This window comes from Ctenocephalides felis, unplaced genomic scaffold, assembly GCF_003426905.1.
Source record: "Ctenocephalides felis isolate EL2017-DRISC unplaced genomic scaffold, ASM342690v1 CF-g0.4_SCAFFOLD_03571, whole genome shotgun sequence".
In the NCBI taxonomy this organism is placed as follows: domain Eukaryota; kingdom Metazoa; phylum Arthropoda; class Insecta; order Siphonaptera; family Pulicidae; genus Ctenocephalides; species Ctenocephalides felis.
The window spans coordinates 13,078,015-13,103,058 of record NW_020539725.1 but is presented as its reverse complement, the minus strand read 5'-3'; the positions used below and the strand labels follow the sequence as shown (position 1 = coordinate 13,103,058).

The window sequence follows — 25,044 nt, the reverse complement described above, 5'->3', positions numbered from 1 at the left end:
TTTGTATCATAATAAAACTCAAAACCATAATGTTGACTTTACGGTGTTCATTCATCATTACAATTTTTATCCCAATCAATAAGTGATAGTAAATTAATTTCTTCTGTGTGTGGTGACTATATCTTTTATAATTTTCAATCTTGAGGTATCATATGGTACTCGTCATCAGTTTTAGAATCTGGTAAAGCATTTACATAGGAAAGGTATACAACTCCATCGTTCTGTCCAATAGTTAAAAGGCCATTTACTTCATTCATAGCTTTCTCAGAACTAGAGACGTCTTGGAATTGAATAAAACAAAACGATTGACCTGGTACCATAACAATTTTTGCTATATTTCCATATTTAGAAAAATTTCAACAATACATTCTCGAGTTAAACCTGACACAAGTCCGGCATTGCAAATTACTATGTTCTGCAAGAAATTGAAGTATAAAATTATTGAACATCCTCGAAAATCAAAAGTTCAAATGCTTACAGACTATTGTCTTTTTTTATTAAAATCAAACATGAAATTAGTAAATTAATAATTAATTAATATGTTTCCTTCTTACAAAGAAAAGATTCATTAACACAAATTTAAGAAGATTGTATCTATTTAATAAAACATTATGTTTTGTTAAAAATGTATGTGAAAATAAATTATTATATCAATAAAAATGTTGAATTATTCCTAAAAAACAGTATTGTTTATTTACATATAGTTAAATATTGTATTTTTCATACCTGAGTTGGTGTAGTGCAAAAAGTAATATTTGTTGTATTTTCTATCAAATGTTGGGCACGTATTCGTTTTCTTTCGCATTTTTTCTTCTTGGATTTTGATATTTCAATCGACATTTTTAATTATATTGTATTGTATTGTTTTATAATTATTTATAGAAATTTATAGTTTTGAGGTTATTCCACGTTTTACTAATAATTTACAAAGCTCATGTAGAATAATTAGAAGAGACAGTAATTGCTATAAAAAGTGAATGAAGGAAGATAAAATCAATAATCAGATTTTCTTATTATCATTTTGAAATGGTCAATTATAACTATAAATTATAACATTAACGAATAAGTAACAAATGTCATTTCGAAGAGGTTAATTCACAAACATGATATATTAAACGTTATTTAATAAAAATAAATTAGGTGAAGCATATAATCATCAATATATCAACTTTTGCATAACAATTATTTTGTTCAATTTCTAGGATTTTTGTTCAATTTTTTATTTCTTGCTTTTTTTATTCACATTACAGCAAATATATTAAAATATCTGTATTATATTGGTATAAGTATGTACAATTAGATTTATGGCGATCATATCAAATATACAGGTCATTTGACAAAAATTAAAGTTTAAAAATAAAAATGTACAATATTTAAATTTAGTTAATGTTCTTGATTTCAAATTGCGCGCTAAACCAAAGACGTGTCATGCTTGAAGTTAGACTTCACTGCGCTGCATTCGACAAACGCCAGTAGATGCCCCTTTCCTTCAATCATTTGTTTCCTGTCAATCTCACCTAATAACTTTTATTCATTTTTTTAATACTTTAGTTGCCATTTTTAACCATTTAAAATTGTGTTCGTTCTATTTGTGTAATCCTAAATATTTTCAAATTATAATTCTAAAATTCGAAAACGTAACTTTATTTCATCCATTTTGGCCACACTACAGCTTCCGGAAGCAAACGACATTAGCCGATCAGTGACGAAGAGGCTTCTGTCACATCAAGCATCGGCCAATAAGTGTTAAAAATTCCTATATGTTTAGTTTAAGGTTTAATTAAAATTTCTAGTTTAGTATAATTATAAATAAGTGCTAAAGAATCTTCGGTAAGTGGCAATCTATTGTGATCATTTGTGATGTGAATAATTAAGCTTCGGTTTTAGAGTTTATCGAGGGTTTCGGGTTTGGTCTTGTGCATGCGTCATGATGGGTTGGCTTTTTCCATTAAAATGTCGCATCCATAGCCAATCTTAGTTATCTTACACATTTATTTAATATATCTACTATTTTTACTACATATCGGTATATGTAGTCTTTGTAATTGACTCCATTGTTAGCCATTACTCATGGGTGATGTTTGAGATTCTGGCTTTCATTTCCGTAAGAAAGTTAAATCATTCTATTTAATAATTTATACATTGGATGCATCGGCGTAAAGTGCAGTGTTACGGCCTTGAAATTATTATTAACCAGTTCACATCATGTTTTTCGTAAACTGTGCTAGATGTAAATTTTATCTTCACTTAAAGCATGCATTTCTAAAAGTCAAACTGAGTAGCATCAATTATTTCATCCACGTAGTAAAACTATTTTATACCAATAGTAATTCTTCATTTAAAGAGAATATTTCTCTCCCTAATTCGTTACGAGCGTGTAACAAATTTTCCACTTTTATTAAGCTACTATTTATTTTAGCATTTTTTGTAGAAAGATATTTATAACCTATATAAAATATACATAGCGCTAAAGTGTGATGCTTCAATGAACGCCAAAATTTTTTGAGTTGAGAGCCCGAAGTCATTTGCTTGTAAAGTCATAGCAACTTCATTCATATGCAATATGGTCGTAATTATTTATTTTTCATTTAATATAAATATTTTACTGTGGGAATAAACTAACAAATTAAAACATTTTACTCTATGCTATTTGATAATCCAAGTTTTATATATTTCATAATAATATTCAAATGATTGGGATATCATTAGGTCAGTGGTTTCTAACCTGTGGGGCGCGAGCCCTCAGGAAAGTGCAAGTTTGTTGCAAGGGGGCATACAGCTGCCTTCATACTACTATTTTCAAAAAAAGTAAACCAAAAACGTTGAAATTATATAAAATGAATCAATAGATAAATATGTATATTTTGACTTAATATTTTATATTATTTCGTATTTGAAGCTTGTTAAATGAATTATTTTAGTTAATTATTTAAAAAATTAATTTTTAGAAAAATTAAGGGGAGCGCAGCGTTTTTTTTTTCCTTTAAAAAACGTGGAGGAGGTAGTACGAAAAGGTTGGAAATCACTAAATTAGGAATTAAACATTTTTTCTATAAAAATGTTATATTGAGTTGAGAAAGCAATTCACAACTTTACACCCATACATTTAATATATATTGTATTTTTTTGGCAATCACTCTAATCAATGACTAATAGGTATTTTACACCAGTCAGATGATTGTGAAATTTCACAAAAATCGTATTTACGTGTTAATTTATTTTAATATAATTATATGCAATTTTTAACAACAAATGTTTCGGTGAATCAGTTCATTTCATGAAATATTTCTATTTAATGTAAAATTAGTATTACTATTCCTAATAGTAATCCTTGCGGATTTATTTTTAATAATAGTTTTTTATAAGTGCCTTACTACGTACTCATACAATAAATTTTGATTATTTTTTGACCAAAATACTTTAATCGCGTATGATTCTTTTTTCATTTAGTTATATATATGCTTATGTGTATGTATATGTATATATTGAAACTTCCAATTTTTTATTCGGGCGTTGAAACATTTTTTTTTAATGTTTTTTGCATCATAGTCGAAATAAAAAACATTAAATAATTAAACTATTTATTTTGTATATTCGACACTGTGTGTCATCATTCAGCTGTTTAACAAATTCAACCCAGAAAAAACGCAAAACATAATTTTTAAAGACGAGAAACAAACTAAAAAATAAAATATTAAATTAAAAGTAAAACAATAAAATTATGTAGTAACTACATGACTAACAAAATTAATTTTTTTTATTCTAAGTTTCTCAGTCATGTACCTACTACATAATTTTATGTAACTTTTAGTTTAATATTTTGTTTTTTTTTTTAAACAATGTCCTTAAAAATCTTTTGTTTTCTCCTGGTGTGAATTTGTTAAACATGATGAAGAAACATACTTATAGTGTTAAAACGTACATGATAAATAGTTAATTTACTGCTTTTTATTTCAACTATTTGGCTGCTAAGTTACTTATATTGTAACATTTCAAAAATATATTTCAGCGTCAAACAAAAAATATAAAGTTTTTATATATAAAGTTACACAAGTTGTGAACTATGGTTCTATCTGCAAGTCCCTTCAGATTCAAATCGCGCTAGCAAAAGTGTGTTAAGGCCGCCATGCTCTCATTACTTGACGATTATGCCAACTCAAGGCTCAATAATATAGCAACGTTCAAATCAGGAACAAATTTCGATTATTTCCTAGTGTAAACTTACATGAACACACTGTAAAACTAGTTAAAGAAAAGTGGGTCAGGCCTGCTGCAATTTATGCAAAATTATTGAGATATTTCTATTTACTTCAACTTGTTGTCCAATGTCATTGAGTTGAATTGGTAATTTTCTTTGTGCAAAATTTGGTACAAATATGGTAAATAGTAATTGAATTTACTGGTACTCGTATATGAAAACTTTCCGGAATACAACAATTTTAATAGGCACAATTTGTACTTCCAATTACTCATTAAATAAGTGCTGATTATTATATGTATTAGCTACAAAATATTTAGCCCTTTCCTATGTTCTGCAATTTCTAGTTTTTTATAATGAGAATATTTCACGTTATAATTCATAAGCATATCTTTAATTTTAATATATGCACTTTCGATCGCGTGTGCAATGAAAGTATTGTTCTTTTATTTAATGAGTTCTTTTGCCAAGGTAATTTGCGATGTATGTGCAATGATTTTCTTTTAACCTCATTCTAATAAATTTTACTTTGTGTCTGATGTGTTTCAAAAATCAAGATGGCGTTATTATACACCCTCATAGAATCTTGCACCCTCGCACTTTGGAATGTCGGAGGGTGTGGTTTCGGTCTAGTTCGTGAACGTTGACTTGTTCATCTGCAGGGATAGGTCATTGAACTTGGATAAATGTGATATACGTGTAGTTTTTTCGTATATTAAAATGTAATATATTCTTTAGTTGATTTGAGGCAACGTTAGTAAAAGAAATTCTTTGATTAGTTTTGTATAATATATACAGAGGTGGATTTACAGTCGAGGATAGAGCCCAGGGCGACAAAATTTGGAAAATGTAAACAAAATTAAATACAATATAATTGACTAATTCTTCATAGCATTTTTTTATTTCAAGAAATGTAATTTATGCATTTGTATTAAAATTTAAATGAAAACTATCGAAATTAATTTTTTTGGGAATCATTAAATATAGTTTTGGGGCGTCGATTAATCACGTGATCGATTTTTTAAGGATTTTGGGACCCCCCTTCCTCTTTAGTGATATATGATGATATTCAAAATTATCTTCCCCATGAAACATCACGTGTATTTTTAGCTACGAGAAATTGTAATAATTTTCAATTTTTTTTTTTTTGAAAATGTTTGGATTTTTAAAAAAAGTCAGATAAATACACCTGATATCTTAGTACACCCTTCCCTCCCTCACGTGGTTTTTTGTCAAACCACAGTGTTTTCGAATTATTCATGCCTTTTTTATAACAAATTTCATTAGATCAATGAGTCCATTCTCATTTCAGTGTTAGGGCAGCATTTTGATTATGGGGGCGTCCATTAATCACGTGAGCGAGTTTTTAAGGATTTTTAGACCCCCCCTCCCCTTGGTGATATTTGGTAATATTCAAAATTACCCCCCCTCCCCCACCAAACATCACGTGTATTTTTAGTTACGTGAAAAAACTGTAATTTTTTTATTTTTTTTGAAATGTTTGAACTTTTTTATAAAAAATATTAAAAAATATAAATACACGTGATATCTTGCTATACCCCTCTCTCCCCCACGTGATATTTCGTGATTTTTTGTCAAACCCCCCTCCCCCTAAAAACCTCACGTGATTAATGGACGCCCCCTATGCTGATTACAGAATGTAAAAAAAAATCTATAAAGAAGTGCATTGTGTTCCTTTCCTTTTTTTTAAAAAAAGTGTAGAAAATAATAAAAATTGAGGAGCAAAAATTATTTACTTGCGAATATACTGATACTATAAATCTATCACTATTTTTTGCCTAAAGCGCTTGTAAACAGAATTATTGAAAAATATTTGAAAATTTTGACTTCAACTTTCATCACAGCCATTTACTAAGTGAAGACAAAATTCTTAAATACTTCAATAATTTTTTGTCCAAATGCTTTTGGCAAGAAATGAGTGATACAAATTTATAGATCAATATTGCTGGTAAATAATTTTTGCTTCTAAATTTCTAATATTCTAAATATCTTTTTTCTAAAGATCAGGCACACAACCCACTCTCTTAAGTTTAATATTCATTATCATCAATTTTATTTATTTAAAAAAAAAATGTTTTTAGCTGAAAATACTGTTGATCGATCTAGTTCCGAAACGTCGCAAATAATTAAACTAAAACTTATTTATTTTATTGGATTAATTGTTCAAAAAAGAAGCAAATCATATGCATATAAATTATGTTATTTCTATTACATTCTGTTACTTGCTCTATTATGGCTAACCTATTCTTGCCATATTATTGCTAATTTAGAAAATTTTGTTCAATCTACTAATTTTTCGTTCACTAACTTGTGACTAAGTTGTCATTTATTCAAAAATAACCGGATGTTTTATCAGTTTGCTCGCGTCATTAGTCTTTCTTCTAAACTTTTTTAAAATCATAATGCTATTCAGAGATAAACAATAGTGCTTATGCTTTCATATTTAAATATTTTGAATTAACCATTGCCGAGACGTCATTCAGTCTAAAAATATTATTAACTCTGCAATTCTATAATTGTTTTGCATATTCTTGTTTTTAGTATGATTCAAAATATAACCGAAACTTGTTTTTGGTATTATTTCAACACGTGTTAAATATCTCAAAATTCAATTATTTTAACCATATGGTTTTTAATTTTGTGTTCAAAATTGACCAAATATATGAAATATTTTATCCAAGAAGTTTTCATAATCTGTAGCAGAGCCGATCCTCCTCGTTCGGCCGAGAGTTACCGTGAATTTCCGAAGTGCTGGGGCATTGACCTGATTCGTGGAACATGCCGACCTCCGATGCACCCTAGATAGAATTCTATAATTCTTTATATACATATATATATATATGTATATAGTCAAATAATAGAAAAAGATTTGTGATAATTTCGGTAATCTTTCGTAACGGAATTGAAAAATGGTCACGCATAAATATTTTTGCTTTATGCGTAGCAATTGTAGGAAATAATCGCGTCTTCCGGTATCGAAATGATAAAGTTAAGAATTACGAATGGATGGATTCCCTTTACAGTTATTTCCGCACAACTATTAAGTTTTTGTCGATGAAATGTGTATAATTCCATTGAATTCTACAACTACGTCAATAGCTAATTAGTTATAGTTTCTTAAACTAATGTTTATTTAAATAAAATTGAATAAAATGGCATCAGATGTTATGTAAGGTTCTCACACTTATCTAGGCTTTTGTCATTGAAAAGTGTATTATTTGCATTTATATTCTATATAATAATGGTTTGATAACTATTTTCTGCAATTTTTACTGTTGCATACAAAATAAATATTTTCTTATAAAATATTGCATAATATTTGATAATCCATCAATTTATCTAGTACATATTTTCAACAATTTTGCCTCGTAGTTTTCATTTCAAGATTTCAAGATCAATTTATTTTTCTAACCTACGAAAATTAAAATTGACGAAAGTATTCTTACTGCTTACTTCAAGTCAGGGTTTGCAAACCTATACATATATTTGTATACCGTAACAAATTACGGTGTAGTGCTTAAAATTTATAATTATATATTCCAAGTGTAAATTCCAAGTTGAATCCAATCTTGTTTCTAAGTGTAAATTGTTTCCACGGCATTGTTCATAAAATTAACTAGAAAAAGAACAACTTTTGGGTTGCCATCTATTTAGTCATTCGATTAAGATGCCATCATTAACACATTAAGTTTTGATTGCTATTGATTGATAATAATAATTGCAATAAATTGCATAATAAACTAGTATAACACAAGTTACAAAATTTTGATCTTTGGTTTCAAACCGTAAATATTAATTTTTTTCTATAGCTAGATATCGACAGTCAGAATAATAATTCTGGTTGTTATGTGAAGCGTGTTTGATTAACATCTATCGTCTAAAAATAATCAAGCTTCTATAAGTCTTCAATTCATTTTATATGTATGCAATGAATATAGACATATATTAATGATTTATTAAGTCATTAAGCAAATTCTTGTGATAACTTCAACCGAATATTTCCGCCAGAAATACATACATATTGTGAATTAAAATATAGCTACAAAAATTATTAGTCGGTGCTCATTGATAGTATTACCTGAACACCTGAATCCCCTCATAATCGAACCACAAGTTTAATTCAATGTCATAATTTGTAATAGATATTAAATTACTATGATTATTATAAAATTACTATCCTTTTAATATTAACTATGAATAAGCTTGACAAGAGCCTGAAATAATATCTATTATTATTGATTACGGCTTGCTTATGAATAAATAAATAAATAAATAAAAATAAATAAATTGATATTTCAACCCTTGACCAGTCTTTGATATGAGTTGCCGCATTCTAAAATGTTTGTTTTTAATATCGCATCACAAACGTTCGTTAATAAAAGTTAAGGGCATATTTTATCGATTATTTTGGTGATTCCCCGAGTAGTCAACAAGGATTCCCAGGAATCCATGACAACTTCTAAGGGGTCCACGTCGGCGTAAAAAATTTCGGGGTCTACGAAATGAAAAGGGATCACAATTCACTACAGTTATAAATATATATCTGTATTTATAACAGGTTATATGCAATACTTACAATAAGAACTGAAACGTTAATAAAAAAAACTTTCTTTTTTTATATATAAAATGTAATGTAATGTAACATAAATAGGCACTCAATTTGTGGTAGCATTATGGTTGAGATTGTAAAGACCCTTTATTTTGCTAACTATTGAAAGGCTTGGCAAATTTAGAATCAAGACATTTAAGATTAAACCTTACTAATCTTTTGCCAAATCTTGACAAACATTTACTATTTTAAATTCAACTAGTTGTGTATGGCATCGTGCCTTAAGGCAAATTGCTAGAACTTCCCGTACCGTAACGAAATGATCGAAAAATATTAAATGTTTTCATGTAGATTATTATAAATAATGTAACATTGTATAATACTCATAAGAATTATATATACTTGCAAAGTTAAAATTATTTATTTATGGTATATAAATGAGCTTTAGAACTTTAGCCAGAATTAAAATTAAAATCTGAATTATTTTTTTGAGAATAAGAAAAATTTTGAATTATTTTTTTACAAAAGCAATTATTTTGTCAAAACAAGTAGAAAGTTTTTTGAATCATTCAAATCGGATGCTTAGTTCTCTCAAAATTTTTCATTTTTGCACATTTAGCTCGGTGTCTCCGAAACAGCTGGACCTGCCTTTGCCAAAAACTAATCACCACTTCTCCCCGTAATTTTGAATCTTTAGATCATTCAAATCGGATGCACCGTTCTCTCAAAAACTCGATTTCTATTTTCTGCACTATTTGCTTCGTATGTCCGAAACAGCTGGACCTGCCTATTCCAAAAAATTATCAGCACATCTCCCTGTCAATTGGAATCGAGTATTTTTTTGAACCATTCAAATCGGTTGATCCGTACACCCGAAAAGGTACACATAACACATACATCCATTTTTTTCTGAAGTGTACCAAAATGCTCATAAACCTTCAAAACGTGAAGAAATGTAAAAATTTTCAATTTCGATTTTTGGACGATTACAATAACTTACTCCACGGGAAGTTAAATAGGGGTTTGATAACAAAGCCCAAGGGGGGTCCACGACTCAAAAAAAAAAAAAAAAATCCTAATAACTCTGTTTTCCGTACATGTGACAATGATTGCCCCGTCCTGCCCGCGTAAGATTTTTCATTATCAGTATCACATTGAAAAGTAGTGCTTTTACTAGGATTGTTCACCTTGCAACCGAGTTGCTTTTGTGCGAGTACACTTTATCTCGGCAAGGGCAATTAGCGGGAGCGGGACGGCTGCCTCACTAGCTCAATGACCTCTTTGTTTTCTCCCTCTTGCGCGCTAATATGGCGGCAATATGATCGATAGAGGATTCTGTGTGTTTGCTGCTACTATTAATAATGTTCATTTTGCTTGAACTTGACATTCTTTGGAAAAAATCAAAATTTACATACCAGACATGGAGATGAAAATTTGATGTTCTTAAAATATTTGTAGGTGGTATTTATATTTAAGCAACTTGCAAAAATTGTCCTTCAAGTTAAATAGTGGACTTATTTCAAAACAATCTACTTTACCGGCTGTAAATTTGATTTCATTGTGCATGTTATGCAATTTGTTTGATAAAAATTTGTGGTCATTGAAGGACATACATTTTTAGTATTAATTTATTTTTGATCATTTTATAAAGAATGGTGACGTTCAAAACAATCTCTAAAATGCATAACTGGTTGATTTTGACATGTTTTAAAATAAAATGTTGTTCGCCGCCTTCCTCCTGGTGCTTTTCTGTCAGAACAGACAATACAATCTCTTTTTCTTTTGAAGAATTTAGAATATGCCACTGATTGGTCATTATAATTGGTCATTTTTTGCTGCCATAATGTTTTTTTTTTTATTATATTGTTTAATAATTCATTTATAAAATATAAAGTAAAATAATCTATTGGATGTCTTATATTGCTTGGTATTTGTAGTTGGGGTGTTTGTTGATGTATGTCAAACTCGATTATTGAAGGCGAATCAGTTCAGACATTCGCTAATGTCTTCCGCTCTTCATTTAATTTGTCGAACCTTTTCTTCTTTTTGTTGGTTGGATAATATCATCATCACATTCATCAATATCTTCGTTGCGAATAGTAATTTCATAAAATCTGTGTCTGTATGAATGTCTATTTGAAACTCATCTTCACTACTGCTTAATTCACAAAATTTACTAGTCGTTTTGCCATATTTAAAAGCGCTCAGTCGTTTTAAATATTAAAAAAAAGACCATATAGCAAAGAAAAAGACTAAAAATACTACTAAAATAATTCAAAATTATTTTCAAAATACAATACTGTTTATCACTGCTATATGTAATTTATTCACCTTTTCGATGCAAACTGAGTCATTGTTTATAAAATAGCCTGTGCCTCACAGAGTATGTTTGTCCACTGAGGTGGACAGCCGTCTCCAAAGTGTTAATAGGAATTGTGTTGGCATCTTTAGGAATTTTTGCGATAGAATTTTGAACCGGCGAATTTGACGTATTATAACAAGCTTTCGTATTTTTTAATAATTCAACCACTTTTAGTAGGCCTATTATTAGTTACATATAAGTTTGAATACCCTGAACTCTCTAATCGCAAAAAACTACATCAAAACCTTACGATAGTGAATTTTAATCTTTTAGTACCACGCACCCCTTCCCTCATTATTTTACAAAAATTGATGCACCCTTCTAATTTCATTCAATTATTTATCAGACATTAAATTTAAATATACAATATTAAGCATTATTAAACAATTTAAATATACAATATTAAGTAAACATATACCTAAAAATAATTATTTACTCATTTATTTTTCATATTACTTCAATGGTTTTGGTTTACTTTCGAAAATATTAATTTGAAAACAGCTGCGCACCCTGCCCCTTGCAACCATCTCCTCTATCATAGATTGGAAACCTCCCGCCTTATGATTTTTCCAACGTAAATTGTTGAAATTGTTTCTCAATATTAAAATCACCGAAAAACGAATCAGACCGATTTTTAAGACTAATCAGCACAATTTTCAACTGATGTCTTTCGAACGGTTTTCTAATTTTCAAAATCAATTCAGTATTTTTCATGATCACATAGATGAAAATTTAAAATTCCTTACAATTTTAAATTTTTAAAATCGTTTCATCCGTTTTTAGAAAAACGGTCATCAATCGCAAAGAGTATAAATAAATTCGTTTGTAGGTCAAATTTTAGCTCATGTAACATATTTTTTCAATTTTTGATTCAAACGATACATAATGACATGAAACGTCTAGGAAACTTGAAGTTGTAATCTGATTTTCTGGCAAAAAGAATTTTGTTTGTGATTTTAATAAATATATTTTTTTAATGATGGTAATAATGTGATCTTCATTTCATTAACGTGTTCTCGACTTCATCACTTCAATCATTTAATCCTCAAAATATTATTCTATAAAATATTTTTTATATTTAAGGGTGTTATAGTAATGGACCCAAAAATCGAAAATGGAAATTTTGGCATATCTTCACGTTTTAGAGGTTTCCAAACATTTTGGCATATCTCAAAAAGAATGAATGTTTTTTCGTCCATGTTTTCGGACGCACGGATCAACCGACTTGAATGGTTTAAAAAACATTCGATTCCTATTGTTAGAGAGATGTGATAATTAGTTTTTGGCAAAGGTAGGTCCAGCCGTTACGGAGATACGATGCAAAGAGTGCAGAAAATAGAAATCGATTTTGAGCGAACGGACTATCCGATTTGAATGATTCAAAAAACTTTCTGCTTGTTTTGACAAAATAATTACTTTTGGGAAATTTTGTTGAAGAATGAAATGAATTAGTTTGACGAAGTTTGATTTTAATATAAAATATTACCAAATAAATCCGATTACAAATTCATTTTTCATTTTAACTATAAATAAATATTCCATCTTTCAGTATTTTAAATAGCTTTCATTGCAGTGTAGTGTTTTATTTTAATAATCAAGATTCATAAAATAAACAACGGCAATCTGTTTCAAGTCAAAGACTCGTGTGACGCATATGGAATACCGATTTTTTCTCTTGTTGTTGGTGGGCACAAATAAGACTAAAATAAGAATACTTCTTGCATACCATAGATATTAAAATATTTTTAATACAATTTTTAAAGTTGTTGAGATTTATGGGTTCCATAGCATTTTTAACTACTGTAATTAATTCATGCAACAAGTTATTACCATAATTTAAATCCATTCCCAATTGCACTAATAATTGATCCAAGGATATTCATTCTAATTGTTTATGCATGTTTGTTATTTCTTTATGGTTTATATTTTTAGTTTGAGTTGGTTTACAGTTTAGTTTGACGCCTCTGATGTAGACATTTGTGAGAAAAAACGAGTGGTTTATTTAGGTGTAGTTGAGTTTCTTTGTCTGAGACGACGGGTTCAATGAATTTACCTCTCCACACATCTTTTACAGAAATAATACTCAACAAATTGCAACTTGAAAAGTTCTATTGTAATTACCATCTTATTTTTTTAAATTTATTAACTACACAAGGTCAAGATAAACTCGATGTCAACCTTAAAAACGTCAATGAACATCCTTGACTTTATACAGTCTGTACCGTAAAAAAACATAATAAAAATTAAACTCGAATTGATTATTATAAACATAAAACATAAAATTAAATATGTTTAAGAATTGAATTAATTTATCAAATGTGAATGCAATCTTTCCAAGAATTATGTTTTGTTTTCAGATTTGATACAACTTGGCTATCACGTTTTAGCCGTCCGAAGTTCAAATCAAGCGCGCATATTATAATTATAACGTAAACTAAATTTTTATCATACATCTATTCTAATTTACTGACAAATGGTAGACTGTTTATTTAAATTTCAACATGGAAGATAAACTTATCGCTAAAAGTATTTTTCGTTTAATCATCGCGTTCGAAATGTTTCTGTGAAGGAGGATGTGTCACGTATTGATACATTTTTTTCTCGTTAAATTACTTTTTTAATTATTTATTATAAATAATTATAATTATCATTTTTTTTAGACAGCTCTATTAATCATGTGATCACTTTTTAGCATTTTTAGACGTCTCTTTCCCCCTTGTAATTCATGGTGATATTTTAAATCTAACCCTCATCATATAGCATCAGGTGTATTTTAGTACAAAAAATGGTGAAATCTTTACAATTTCGTTGAAAAATATTAAATTTTTTAATTCAGGTACATCCCTTCCCCAAGTAATGTTTCGTGATTTTTTGTGGCTAATGCAAGGTCCCTCAATATCAATTATTTGAACATAAATACTTAAGATTTAGATAATGTTTAAGATTGTCTTCTTGCGCATTTCATTTGAAAATCGTATGATCATATATAATATCATAATCGTTTAACACGTGCATCTTGAGAATTTGTCCTCATTTAATTTTTATTAGCTTTAGTTTTTTTGCATAATGTGTTATGGTTAGAAATGTCCAATTAGTAATAGAAAATGAAAACAATAAACTACACGTTTCCCAGGATTTTTGGCAAAGCACAGTTTAACAGGCATTTGGACGTTGCATTTTCTGGCAATCGACAAAGCCTGCGATTTACATTGCATCAATGTTATTTTGATGAATTAATAAAAGTTATTAATTTTAGTATCAAACTAAATACAATATCAAAGTTCTAAAGTTTTCATAATAAAATCCTATAACTTTTCTCGTTAGTTTGGATACACTAATATGAGGGCAATCAATTAATGATCATTATATAATCACATTTATGAACCACAATTTGAAATATATTCATTTTTATTTGATTTACTGTTCTATCAGTAAAAACAAACTTCTCCTTGGGGAAGTTAATATGACACGTCCGTTAATGGGTCGTCCATTAATCACCTGGTCGATTTTTAAGAATTTCAGGTAAAAAATACACGTAGCCTCTTATTTTTTTCTACCCAAACACCTCACTAAAAGCATAACGTGATTCATATACGGCCCTTGAGGTTTTTGTGAATGGATTCATATTTATTAATATAAACCTATTCTTACAAAGTTAGTACACTTTGCTTTGTTATCAAATACATATTCTTTTTGTGTGAATAGTTTTCAACATTTATTGCTTTATTACTCAATTCCGAAAAGTCTATCAGCAATTACAAAGATAACTACTCATAAGTCATAATTGTTTCTTTAGAATTATAGATCACAAATACATATCTATCTCATTTATGATATTAAAGTCAATTTTCAAACAAATCGAAAACGGAAATCGTTTTACTCAATAATATTTGTTATCTTCAAAAATAGCAAACATCTATTTTATATTTATTTAAACTATTGAGTCGTCACTCAGTTTCAGACTAAAAACATTGGAGTTTATTTGAATTTTTTATGTAAATATTTTCGTTTCACTTGTTCAAAAATGTTTTTCATTAATATTAGGTATTTAATTAGTCTTGTATTCATATTTTATCTAATTAATCTTGAAAATTACTTAATTTTTAAATAGTTCTCATAAAGAACTTTAAGTAGTTTGTAATTAATTCATTATTGAATTCACATGACCTCTTGCTGTAAAAAATTATCAAGTTCGTCGTTTATTTGTAAATGCGCAGTCCAGTAAATATGTCAACAAAATTTATCCGTACAGATATAAGACAAACGCATTTGTATCTCTTAAAATTAAGACATTTTGAAATTTAAGGAACATCAATGTTGGGTTGATCATTTATACAATTTTGTATAGGGTAATAAGTAATAAGTAATAATTTTATATGGTAATTTTTTATTTAAATATTCTTGAAAACTTCGAGTTCCTTAAGTCTCAGGTTGACTCTTCTGGGATTCTGATGAAACTTTGCGTGGTCCAAGAACCGAACGGTTTAAAATATTATAGGCCTATGGGAAGTGGTTAAATTATAAAAATTAAAGTTTTCAAAACTAGATCGCGCGCAATATAGTTTAGAAAAAACTTGTTACAAATTATTATAATATTTCCGACCTCCAATCCAATATTTGGATTAAACAAACTTACAAAATTAAAATGTAAATATTTAATTTATAGAAGCATTTTTTACAAGTACAAGGTTAAAAGTGTAAATAAAAAAAATATTTTGAAATAATTTTGAATATCAATTTGTTATATGGAATTAGTGGATGGCATCGTACCTTAAGGCTTGGAGTTCCCGTACTAGAAATTACTACTAGAAATTTTGAATGTTTTCAAATGGATTAATATAAATATTGCAACTTTAATTATTCATATATCGTAGACAAAATATAATAAATATATTTAATATATATTTTTTAATATATTAGACGACGTTTATAAATGTTTACATGAAAAATATTAAAACAAATCATAATCAATACAATGGAAGACCTTCTCTGTATACAACGTGTGATTTGAGCGGCGGTAGCAACCTGAAATCCACAAGCTTGCCTTTAGCGATGTGACATGCATGTGGAATCCATGTGGATTTCAGATTGCTACCGCCGCTCGGTGTCGCTCGGCGTTTACTGTGTTTTCTCATATTTCAAAGAACTGAATTATAAAGTTAAAATTATTTATGTCAAATATATAATTGAGCTTTAGATTTATAGCTAGAATTAAATTTAAAATCCGAATTATTAACTTCCCGTAGGGTAAGTTATTGTAATGGGCCGAAAATCGGAATTGAAAATTTTTACATTTCTCGACGTTTTGAAGGTTTCTGAACATTTTGGCATACTTCAGAAAAAATGGATGTGTGTGTGTGTGTGTGTGTATGTATGTATGTATGGATACAAACTTTCGCCCACGTTTTCGGCCGTACGATACGTTCAACCGATTTGAATGGTTCAAAAAACATTCGATTTCTATTGATAGGGAAAAGAGTTGATTAGTTTTTGGCAATGGCAGGTCCAGCCGTTTCGGAGATACGTAGCAAAGAGTGCAGAAAATAGAAATCGAATTTTTGAGAGAACGGAGTATCCGATTTGAATGATCTAAAAAAAACATTCAATTAGTAATGATTGGGAGAAGTGTTTATTAGTTTTTGGCAAAGGCAGGCCCAGACATTTTGAAGATACGGAGCTAAATATGTAAAAAATGGCAGTTTTTGAGAGAACTAAGCGCCCGATTTAAATGATTCAAAAAACTTTTCTGCTTGTCTTAACAAAATAATTGATTTTGGAAAAAAAAATTGTTCCAATTTTTTTTTTTAGTTTATTTAGTTTTTTGTATATCGAAAATATTTCAGATTTTATTTTTAATTCTGACTATAGTTCTAATATACTTTACAAATAATTTCAATTCAGTTTATATAATTCTTATAAATATTACACAATGTTACAATATTTATAATAATCTATTTGAAAACATTCAGTATTCCTCGAACATTTCGTTACGGTACGGGAAGTTCCAGCAATTTGCCTTAAGGCACGATGCCATAATTGCCTCAAGACAGAATTCCACTTACAGCTAGTTTTCAAAAAGCACCTAATTGACTCCATTCTTCATTATCTCTAATTCATCATCGAAATTTACCCATTATCTCATTAGACATGATCCCTCAGATATAGTAGTCTAATTTCAAATAATTCTCAACCGCCCCAAAAATCACTTTCGTCTCTGTTTAGTGGTGTGCTGGTGTGGGTTACGGCTAGACTGTGTCTACCTTTTATTCGGCATATCTGTGTATACAAAAAATATAGTCTTGTTCGTAAATTTCGACGAAATTTACGTATACATTTGAAGATACTCCATTCAAGGACGTCTGCAGGAATAGATGTGTGTCTGTGATGCAGTACAAGTAGAACGTTTCGTTGTGGGAGTGAAAAACGTGGTGTATTATCGATAGAACTTGCCTGCAACTATGTACATGGGATATATGAAATATACTTGAATACTTTTGGTGAAAATATTTCTAGTTTCTTCAAATTTGATTCATTTATGCTTAATCGTTTTTTGGAGACCTTAATTTTCTTTTTTTTTTATCTTGAAATTCTTTGAATATTTAAGCAGCATTTATGGAATTAAAAACTAGTGATGCTTGGCATCGTTGCTTAAGACAAATTGCTGGAACTTCCCGTACCATAATTTAGGATTTTTAAAAGCTTTACAATTTTTTGAAAGCTTTGAAGATTCGGTTTTTGAACGCCGTGGTCTAACGATTAATTATTATAAATCTTGGTACAGAACCGAAAGAAATGCAAACAAAATTTGTACTTATATAAAATCCCTATAAAATATCTGATAATTTGATGCGCATAATATTTTAATTTTTCTACTTTTTTAACTTCCCGTAGGGTAAGTTATAGTAATCGCAAAAAAAGCGAAAATATTTTTTTTATATCTTTGGCATACATTAGAAAAAATGCATGTTTGTGTGCGTGTGCAGATACAATTTTTCGCCGACGATTTCGGGAACCGATTTCAATAATTTAAAAAACATTCAATTCGTATTGATAAGGAGACGAGCTGATTAGTTTTTGGCGAAGGCAGGTCTAGCCGTTCCGAAGATACGGTGCAAAAAGTGCCAAAACCGTAACTCAGATGTCAAGAAAACGGAGCGTCGGCTTTTAATAATTCAAAAAACATTTTATTTGCATTGACAAGATGAAGAACTGATTACATTTTTGGGAAGGCAGGTCCAGCGATTATGGGCTCTCAATAAAAATCGGTTAAAAAAATGTCATTTGGCGGTCAAAAATGTTTATTGGACATATGTACATCAGATATTTTATAGAGATTTTAATAATCTGCACACATTTTGTCAATTTTTTTGGGTTCCGTATCAAGATTTTTAATTACGGTACGGGATGTTCCAGCAAGTTCCTTAGAAATGAAAACAAAACTTGTACTTTTTATATAAAATATGTTAATTTGATGTGAATATGTCTAATTTGACGGCAAAATAGCATTTCTTTTTACTTTTTTATTATATTTTGTAAACCACTAAAGCTACCTTTGTAATGTATGTGCTGATACAATTTTTTTGTCCATTTCGAGAGCACGGATCATCCGACTTGAGTGATTAAAAAAACATTCGATTCCTATTGATAGGGAGACGTGCTGATTACTTTTGACAAAGGCAGGTCCAGCCGTTTCGAAGATTCGGGACAAAATGCCAAAAAATGGCTATTCAGTTTTTGAGAGAACATAGCGTTCGATTTGAATGATTCAACAAACATTACACTTGACTTGTATTAAAGGAATAAAGAATTGATTGCATTTTTGGAAAGGCATGTCCAGCGGTTTTGGACATCCAATAAAAAAAGTTTTGAAAAATGCACTAGACATATGCACATCAAGATCAGATATTTTATAAAGATTTTTATCAAGTACAAATTTTTATTGATGGTCCCAAAAATCAAGTTTCAAAAAAAAATTTCAAATTTTCAAAAAAAATTAAAACTTTTAAAAATCCTAAATTATATGGTATTGGCAATTTGACTTAAGGCGATGCCATGCTCCGCCAATTTTATAATTTTTTTTAAATTTTATAAATTAGCTCCTATATATATAAAATATTTTAACTTAAAAAAATGCAAATGTTATATGTAAATATATATTTGTGTGTGTGTGTGTGCGTGTGTGTAATTCTTCAGAACAATTTTTCATCTGACCATATGGCAACATGGGTTATATAATGCGTTTTTGTCCCATACACTTCGGGTACAACCTTTTCAAAAAGATTTTAATATGTTCCTGGAACTATGTATTTAAAATGCTTAAAATTTTCGGAAATTTTACCTGCTGTTTGAGAATCGCTCTCCGCCCATATGGTGGGGAGAATGGTTTGGAAGCCAGCACGTGTAAAGAAGCTTCAGTTCACAGAATTTTCCCGATGCGATAGTCTTCATTAGTGTCGAACGGGATCACTAAAATTCGCAAATAATTTATAAAAACAGTTAACTAGTTCATATTATTCTACTGGTGCTTACGGTAAAAAGTGTTTATTTATATCTAGTTGTATTTGTGTAAAATTATCAAGTTTTTTGACAAAATTCATATGCGTTTTACTTTAAGTGCGCTACAATTGTGAGGCGAATGCCTTTGACCTTACATGAATTTATATATAGAATTCTTGTGAGAAAGTCTTAGCTAGTTTTTAGTGTAAAATTTATTTTGCGTTGCCATTGACATTGACATTTGTCGGTCATTAACTTTATCATTATATATTTAATATATCCAGTAAATGATACCGAATCATTCATTCCTATTCAAATTACATATTCATATTATTTATAAGTGACGATTATTGGAATCCTCTTTCATGACTTATGTATAAAGGATTTAATCTAATTAAATGACGTTTCTAGCATAGCACATGGTCTAAAATTACAGATAAGTGCTTATCAATTTAGAAGATAAAATGTTTGTTCATTGTATTCAATATTAATTTCAAACTACGTAAATGACTAATATAGAATAAAAAGTAGGTGAAACATTTATTCAAATTACTAGGCCATGAAATTTTTTGCGTTACTTACCACAAATGCACTGACAAAAGTAGAAAGATTAAGTTGATTGTAATCATAAAATTACTAGGATTTTATAGTTTGAAAGAATTTCTGGTAAAATTTTGTTCTGTGAATATTTCCAAATATATACGATGCTTTAGTATAAAATTAGTGGGAACATATTGTTAATAGTTAAAGTTATATAAATCGCAAACTTTAGCTTTTATCTAATTTATCACATTTTAACTATATTGTATATACAGTAGAACCTCGTTTATCCGGACCTCAGTTATAAGGATTCGCGATTATCCGGACTACCAATCGCGACCAATTCATATGTATGTACGAATTTTTGCATGATTAATGCTGCAGTTTAGTATATCTATATAATCTAAAAAAAATATCCTTGTGTATACATAAGGAAGAGTTAATTTCCCTATATTTTTAATAAATATACAACATTATTCTTCATATATTTGATTATCCGGATTTTCGATTATCCGAACGTCGTCTCACAACAACAATTAGTCCGGTTAATCGAGTTTCTACTGTAGCTCAATATGTGTATTTAAATTCGTAAACAATCCATTATCCCATAAAACGCAGTGTCCAGTGGCGTCGGAACCAAATTTTTGATGGGTGGGCTCGTTTTGTTTTTTTTGGTAGACAGCCAGTGGGCTCGTTTTTTTAGAGATATTAGCTCATATAATTTTTTGAAATTGATGGGTGGGCTGAGCCCCCCCATCAAAATTCATGGGTGGGCTCAAGCCCACACGGTTCCGACGCCACTGGCAGTGTCTATTACAAGCTATTCTTCCTTTTTTATGTCGTATTAATTTTATTTTCTTTCTTTTAGCCCCAAACGGAGGCCGTAACTGCACCAGTCACAATAATTTCAGAACGGACGTTGGTGCACGTCGAAGATTCTGTAACAATTAATCAGAAGCCCGAAACTGCAACAGTAACTAAAACGATCAGATTACAGAAGACAGAAACTTGCAAAACGCCAAGATATCTTGCAAAGTGCAAGAACTGGAAGGAGCATTTAGGAACAATATTTTTTGTGTACAAGAGACGCAGCCCCTGAGGCAGCGAAACGGCTTGACCATAACCGCCGGGTGCTTTGAGAAGACGACCCAAAAGCAGGGCCAACAACCCGACAAGACGGAGTGCCCCAGGTAAATAGGAAAAAATTACACATGATAATTGACTGTAGATAGGGAAGATTCCATAAAACTTTTTTTACCTTGATAGCTCTCTCATTTGATATTCAAAAACCATAATTTAGTGATCAACTTCTCATTTTATTTGTAAAATTTTATGATGCATTTCTAATTTCACAAAGAGATGTTTTTTTTTATTTATTTATTTATTGATATATTTTCATATCTGCCAGGCAGGGGGTGTCTGGTATGAGAGATCATGAAACAATTTTCATATTTTATATATACATATCATTTGTCTATTTCATTATACAATAATATAATATTTATAATCTTTTCGTCTTCAACTTCATATTTTTAACTTCCCGTAGAGCAAGTTGTAGTAATCGCAAAAAAATCGAAAATGAAAAATTTTATATATCTTTACGTTTCAGAGGTTTCTGAACATTTTGGCATACCTTAGAAAAAATGGATGGATGTGTGTGTGTGTGTATGTGCGTGTGTGTATGTATGTGCGGATACAAATTTTCGTCGACGATTTCGGGAAACACGGATCATCCGATTTAAATAATTCAAAAAACATTCGATTCGTATTGATAAGGAGACGTGCTGACTTGGCGAAGGCAGATCTAGCCGTTCCGAAGATACGGGGCAAAAAGTGCCGAAACGGTAACTCAGTTTTTAAGAGAACAGAGCGTCCGATTTGAATAATTCAAAAAACATTTTATTTGTATTGACTAAATGAAGAACTGTTCAAAATTTTGGAAAGGCAGGTCCAACGACTTCGGAGATATGGAGGAAAAAATAAAAAAATGAGCCATTTGGCGGTCAAAAATGATCATTAGACATATGCACATCAAATTATCAGATATTTTATAGAGATTTTAACAATAAGTATAAATTTTGTTTACATTCCCATGGGTTCCGTACCAATGTTTACACGTTAGACGGCGATGCGGCGCTTACGCGCTTTGATATTTCGTCTTTATGCAGTGAAAGCAGTACGATTGCTTTGAAAAAACCTTCAGAATTTCCAAAATATGTCAAAATGAAAAAATTTTTTTTTAAAAGTAATTTTTAAAAATCTAATTTTTTCAAAGTAAATTTTTTTCAAAAATGTTAATCATTTTTAAAAAAATAATAATTTTTGGTACGGGAAGTTTCAGCAATTTGCCTTAAGGCACGATGCTCTAATAGCCTTAAGACAAATTCCACTTACAGCTAGTTATATTATTATATTATTTTTAGGCAAGCGGGGCCAGTAGCTCGTGTTTCGGGGAGCGCCCCCCCCGCTAAGCGACGCTGGGTCCCACCATCGACTTTACTAAGGCATCGAGATGCTCTCAATCCAGAGGCAAGGAATGATCTCATCTTCCGCAAGGTAAATCAAATCATTTAGTTAAGGGATTTTTTACTTAATATTTAATTATTGTCTGGGACTGATCATGACAGTGTTAATATTCTTTATTAGTTGCTAAGACTTTATTTCTGGTTTGATCATGAAATGAATATTTCAATAGGTACGAGGCATTCTTAACAACTCACACCGGAAAAATTCCAGAAGCTAAGTGATGATCTGCTTCGTACTGAACTAGATTCGAAAGTTATTTTACATGGTGTAATTCTACTCATTTTTGAAAAGGCGCTGGAGGAGCCTAAGTATAGGTAATTTAAGTTAAATTTTAATATTCCTTTTTTATTATTTTTATTTTATTGTTCCTCCTGTGAGAACTTTAATTTCTACTAATCAACATGGATTCATGCCTGCCCGTTCTACGATAACAAATTTAATATGTATTAAACAAATATATAGCTGAGAATCTTGACACTAATGGACAAGTTGATGTTATTTACACTGATTCAGTAAAGCTTTTGACAAAATTGATCATAACATTCTTCTTACTAAATTATCTAAGATTGGTCTTAATTCTTCACTTATTTATTTTTTTAAGAGTTATCTTCATAAGCGTAAACAGTTTATCTTAATGGATTCTTGAGCAACATTGAAAATATCAGTTCGGGTGTTCCTCAAGGATCCATTCTCAGTCCACTACTATTTATTATTTTTATTAATGACATTTCTGATATTATTAGCTGTCCACATTTATTATTTGCAGATGATCTCAACTATGTCTCAAAATAAATTCTATTGATGACTGCTTATTATTACAGTCTCAACTTGACTCTTTCCACTCTTGGTGTATCTATAATAAATTACATTTAAATATATCAAAGTGCAAGATTCTCAGTTTTTTACATAAGCGCGTTCCAATACTTTTTGATTATAAATTTCTAACACCAGCATTGATAGATGTAATAAAATTTTAGATTTAAGAGTTCTATTTGATTCTGGTTTGTTTTCACGTATCATATAACTGATATTTGTAATAGAGCACACAAATCTTTAGGTTTGATACTGAGAAATTGTAAACAATTTAAATTTACCATGCGCTTCCCTTGCCTCGCGTCGATTTATCTGTACAATTATGTTCTTATTCAAACTTTGCTATAATTCTATAGACTGTCCTCTATTCTTAGTCAACTATCCTTTAATGTTCCAAGGCTATCTATGCGTTCACAATTATTTTCAATTATTCTACTCCTAAATCTAATGCTCTCTTAAATTCGCCTATTCTACTTATGTCCTCTAACTTTAACTTAATTAATAATGAAATAGATATTCACAACACTTCACCTAATCAAATAATCTCCATCTGCACAAGCTAACCTTTTTATTTTCATTTCAAATATCTCATTATTTTATCTTATTCTGTTTATAAATAATATTGTTACATTCTGCATATGTAATTTTATGTAAGCATTTTATGTTAATAACTATATATTGTAATTTTGTATATATTTAAATTGTAATTCATTATGTAAAATAACTGTATTTTGAGTCCTCTTGGAGTAATCTGGGCTATATATTTAAATAAATAAATAAATAAAATATATAAAATTTTCTGATACAACATTTATATTTGTAATATAGCATATTTTTCAATGATATTGTGATACCAAGCTACATGATGCTGAAGTTTATTATCTTATTATTATCTTCAGAATATCTTATTCTTGTTATTTTATAGTTCTATGTATGCACATCTCTGTGAGCGCCTATCCAAAGAAGCACCAAATTTTGAAAGAGAATCAACCCCTTGCACATTTAAGTTTTATTATTAAATAAGTGCCGCGCTGAATTTGAAAACAGATCTGCGGCAAGTGAAGCATTTAATGAATATGGAGGAAAACTGTCCCCTGAGGATGAGGAACGTAAGCACCTCGCCAAGCGCAAAATGCTCGGAAATATCAAGGTAATAAAAAGAAATACTGTGATTTTGATCACTGAATTCACTTGTTTTTATTTATTTAATGACATATTTATGTTCATATATTTTGAATATATCCTAAACTATTTATCAATTTCTTTTAGTTTATTGGTGAGTTGGGTAAGTTGGAATTCTATATCGAAAGCATTCTACATCGCTGCATTCAGCAACTACTGCAACAACAAAAAACAGCACCCTCGTAGACCACAAACATCATCGGCACAATCTCAACAACAACAAACTTCACAATATTGCAGTGAAGATCTCGAGTGCCTGGCCAAATTACGTGCGCACCCCTGTGGCAAGATCCTCGACAATGACAAGTATGTTGCCACATTACAATACAATATCATTATTCAAATACAGTAATACTC

General features: G+C 29.7%; 1 long non-coding RNA gene and 1 pseudogene across 1 annotated transcript in view; both read left to right on the top strand.

Moving 5' to 3' along the window:
• LOC113384776 overlaps nucleotides 1-21,117 on the top strand; it is a 28,928-nt gene extending 7,811 nt beyond the window's left edge. Inside the window, exon 2 of the long non-coding RNA XR_003367951.1 lies at nucleotides 21,035-21,117. This is a non-coding gene — a long non-coding RNA (uncharacterized LOC113384776). The remainder of the gene's footprint in view (nucleotides 1-21,034) is intronic.
• A 1,772-nt stretch (nucleotides 21,118-22,889) lies between these two features.
• Nucleotides 22,890-25,044, top strand: part of LOC113384775 — a 9,319-nt pseudogene continuing 7,164 nt past the window's right edge.